The sequence below is a fragment of the Boleophthalmus pectinirostris genome, unplaced genomic scaffold (genome assembly GCF_026225935.1).
Source record: "Boleophthalmus pectinirostris isolate CB_2022bp ecotype Guang Dong unplaced genomic scaffold, ASM2622593v1 HiC_scaffold_17, whole genome shotgun sequence".
Classification (NCBI taxonomy): Eukaryota; Metazoa; Chordata; class Actinopteri; order Gobiiformes; family Gobiidae; genus Boleophthalmus; species Boleophthalmus pectinirostris.
The window spans coordinates 37496357-37501356 of record NW_026571115.1 but is presented as its reverse complement, the minus strand read 5'-3'; positions in this window follow the sequence as shown (position 1 = coordinate 37501356).

Genomic DNA, 5000 nt, shown 5'->3' with positions numbered 1-5000 from the left:
TACACTGGGCCTGTTTGTTTGGTTCTGTGGGCTTCTTCCCTGTGTTTTTAAAGTTTCATTCATATGTTAATTTGCCCTGTAATGAATCCCTGTGTACAATAACATGTTGTGTATGTTTCTGGACTTTGGAGTGTCAGTGGGGTTGGGATATGATGTCATATGGACTGTGGATGTGTATGGGACAGATAAGGGGTGTGTCTCCAACCTTTAGCATCTGCCAGTCTGTTATGGGACACGTGTTGGGACAAAACTACTGTGTATGTTTCCATGAAGATGTGAACTCAACAGTTCTGCTGGTATAAAAGGACCCGGTTTTTCTGTGCATCAGTGGGGGAACGTCGACTGCGTTGTCGAGGGACGACCGACGCACAGAGACGCCGCGTAGGCGAATCATGCTGAATCAACTTGAATCTTGAGACCTGAACCTGCCTGAACCAATAAAGAGACGTGTCTGAGAACTGTTCTAACTCTCCAAGACTCTTTCTTAACATCCTCTGTCCAGGCTGCCTCCAGGAGAAGCTGACAATTGTTTGTTTGTTTGTTTATTTGTTTGTTTACTTGTAATGCCAAAAACCAATGAACACCATCACCAACACCATCACCAACACCATCACCAACACCATCACCAACACCAACATCATCACCAACACATCATCACACAACACCATCATCACCAACATCATCACCAACATCATCACCAACATCATCACCAACATCATCACCAACATCATCACCAACATCATCACCAACACCATCACCAACACCATCACCAACATCACCAACATCACCAACATCACCAACATCACCAACATCATCACCAACATCATCACCAACATCATCACCAACATCATCACCAACATCATCACCAACATCATCACCAACATCATCACCAACATCACAACAACATCACACCAACATCACACCAACATCAACACAACATCACCACAACATCATCACAACATCATCACCAACATCATCACCAACATCATCACATCATCACCAACATCATCACCAACACCAACATCATCACCAACATCATCACCAACATCATCACCAACATCATCACCAACATCATCACCAACATCATCACCAACATCATCACCATCACCAACATCATCACCAACATCATCACCATCACAACATCATCACCAACATCATCACCAACATCATCACCATCACCAACATCATCACCAACATCATCACCAACATCATCACCAACATCATCACCAACATCATCACCACACATCATCACCATCATCACCAACACCATCACCACATCATCACATCAATCACCCAACATCACCAACATCACCAACATCACCAACATCATCACCAACATCATCACCAACATCATCACCAACATCACCAACACCATCACCAACATCATCACCAACATCATCACCAACATCATCACCAACATCATCACCAACATCATCACCAACATCATCACCAACATCATCACCAACATCATCACCAACACATCAGCATTTCTATTCACACAATATCTTAAAAACGAGGACAGCGGCGGTTCACTTGATGCGGATGCTCAGCTCTTTTAATGTGTCGTCTAATATTTAAAATAATTTTTTATCATTCTTTTATTGAAAGTTTGCTGACTTTTCTTTTATCTGTTGATTTTATGGATGATCTGTGAAAGACAAGAACAGTCTGAACCAGATTGTAAAAGTTTGCAGCAAAATCAGTGGTGTTCAGACGGAGGATTTGGCCTCTGTGTGGAGACATCGGGTGTTACAAAAGACTAAGGCCACACTGAGCCTGACCATGTCCTGCACTCACAGTTCATGAAAATGTCCTCTGGGAGGCGCTATGTCACCCCACAGCAAAAGACTAACCGCTACGCCAAATCTTGTATTCCTTCTGCCATAAGGATTTTAAATGGAAAGTGAATTTGTTCCTGTGTCCCTGATGCTCTGAGGTTTGAACATCTAGTGTCTGTCTTTCTTTTTCTTTATTATTTATATTTATATATTGTGCGTGACCAGAGTGTGTGAACTGAATTGCCCTTTGGGATTAATAAAGTTGTTGACTGATTGATTGAAAAAAAAAAAAAATTTAGGACTGAGCTGATCTGCAGGGGGTGCTCTCTAGTCCCTGGGATGGTCCCTAGTCTCTAGGTTGGTCTCTGGTCCTGGTTTGTGATCTCTGGTCTCTGGTCCTGGTCTGGTCTTTGGTCTCAGACTTGTGCTGAGGCAGTAAACATTTCATGAGCAGCTGCTGAGACTTGAGAACCCCCGGGGACCTCATTAGACCCATGTCCAGAAGCCAGGACTAAACATCAACTGAACAATGTCTAAATCAGGACTAAATCAAGACTAAACCAGGACTAAACCAGGACTAAACCAGGCTAAACTAGGTCTGAACCAGGTCTGAATCTTAAAGTGCTTCTACTCATTTAACTTAAACACAGTTCAGATCATTAATTTACGGTTTTGTTTAAAAAGTAAAAAAAATAAAAGATTGGCCATTTTTTTTTAGATTTAAAGATGTACTCTGGGGGGTTCCTGGGTCTGATGGGGGTTCCTGAAGTGGATGGGGGTTCCTGGGGTTGATGGGGGGTCCCTGAAGTGGATGGGGGTTCCTGGGGTTGATGGGGGGGTTCCTGGTCTGATGGGGGGTTCCTGGGTCTGATGGGGGTTCCTGATGGGGGTCCTGATGGGGGTTTCCTGAAGTGGATGGGGTTCCTGGGGCTGATGGGGGGTTCCTGGGTCCTGATGGGGGTTCCTGGGGCTGATGGGGGGTTCCTGAGTCTGATAGGGGGGTTCCTGGGGCTGATGGGGGGTTCCTGAGTCTGATAGGGGGTTCCTGGGTCTGATGGGGGTTCCTGAAGTGGATGGGGGTTCCTGAGTCTGATGGGGGGTTTCTGGGTCTGATGGGGGTTCCTGGGTCTGATGGGGGGTTCCTGGGTCTGATGGTGGTTCCTGGGTCTGATTGGGAGGTTCCTGGGTCTGATGGGGGGTTCCTGGGTCTGATGGGGGTTCCTGGGTCCTGATGGGGGTTCCTGAGTCTGATGGGGGGTTCCTGAAGTGGATGGGGGTTCCTGGGTCTGATGGGGGGTTCCTGGGTCTGATGGGGGGGTTCCTGGGTCTGATGGGGGGTTCCTGGGTCTGATGGGGGGTTCTGGGGATGGGGTTCCTGGGTCTGATGGGGGGTTCCTGGGTCTGATGGGGGTTCCTGGGTCTGATGGGGAGGTTCCTGGGTCTGATGGGGGGGTTCCTGGGTCTGATGGGGGGGTTCCTGGGTCTGATGGGGGGGTTCCTGGGTCTGATGGGGGTTCCTGAGTATGGGGGGTACCTGAGGTGTATGAGGGTTCCTGGAGTACATGTTTCCTTCGATGGTTTAAGTTTGTCCAAAATGTGATGTGTGTTTTTGTTTAAATGTATTCTTTGTTGGTTATAAATAATATAATAATGTGATTATGATATAATTATAGTCCTGGTTTAGTCCTGGTTCAGTCCTGGTTTAGTCCTGGTTTAGTTCTGGTTCAGTCCTGGACTTTGATCCAGAGGAAATGCTTATGTCTGAGTCTGGTCCAAGTGGATTCTCGGGTTTAGTGTTTCAGTCAGAGCGGCAGAGTCGTTATCCTCTCCTCCCTCTCACCAGGGGGTTGTGGGTTAGACTCCTGATCTCTGAGTGAAGTGTGTGACTGTGGCAGAGTGGTTATCCTGAGGTTGTGGGTTAGACTCTGAGCGTGTGGCAGAGTGGTTATCCTGAGGTTGTGGGTTAGACTCTGAGCGTGTGGCAGAGTGGTTATCCTGAGGTTGTGGGTTAGACTCTGAGCGTGTGGCAGAGTGGTTATCCTGAGGTTGTGGGTTAGACTCTGAGCGTGTGGCAGAGTGGTTATCCTGAGGTTGTGGGTTAGACTCTGAGCGTGTGGCAGAGTGGTTATCCTGAGGTTGTGGGTTAGATGCCGGGTCTCAGTGAGTGAAGTGCTTGCTGGGAATCTCATATCTCTCTAATGCACTTGTTGCTCAGCTGTCAGACTCTGGGCCAGAGAAGTCACTGATACATGCACGTGCACGCTCACATGCACACTCTCTTTCACACACACACACACAGGCTCACACACGTGCACACTCACACACGTGCACAGAGAGATAGTTGTACAACTCGCTCCCAAACATATGAACAAGTGTCTCTGACTCACAGTCCACCACTACAACACTCTCAGCAAGGAGACGAGGAGACGAGGAAGGAGGAGAGAAGAGACAAGGAGGGAGGAGAGAAGGAATGGAAGGAGTACTTGGAAGTACTGACACATGTTTCTGTAGATGTTATGTTTCAGACCAAGAAGTAAAATTGGACTAACCCTCGAAGACAAGGGGAGAGGAAACAAGGAAAGAGGAGACAAGGAGACGAGGAGAGAGGAGACAAGGAGACAAGGAGAGAGGAGACGAGAAGGGTTGGTGTTTTGGTTTTGTGAAACACGTGTGCTCATATCAGCCAAACCAACAAGGTAAGGAGGAAACGAGATAAGGAAAGAGGAGACACCTGTGAAGAGACACCTGTGAGGAGACACCTGTGAGGAGACACCTGTGAGGAGACACCTGTGAGGAGACGAGGAAACAGGACGCAGCCTGGCTGCGGTCCAAGTCTAACATAATGTTTATGTTTTGAACTTTGACCCAGAGCGTGAAGAGGATCCTCACCTGAAGGACCTAGGAAAGGAGACGAGGAGCTAGGGGGCAGTAAGTGTCAGAGTTGAATCTTTGTTTTGTGTTTTATTATTTTTATAAACCTGAATGTGATTAATCCTTTTATGTGTAATTGTGCCGCTGTGCCCTTGAGCTGCACACCTGCACCTCACACGTTCATGAATGAACCATTCACAAGAAACACTCACAGATCTGGTCCTGGTTTGGTTCTGGTTTGGTTCTGGTTTGGTCCTGGTTTAGTCCTGGTTTAGTCCTGGTTTAGTCCTGGTTTGGTCCTGGTTTAGTCCTGGTTTAGTCCTGGTTTAGTCCTGGTTTAGTCCTGGTTTA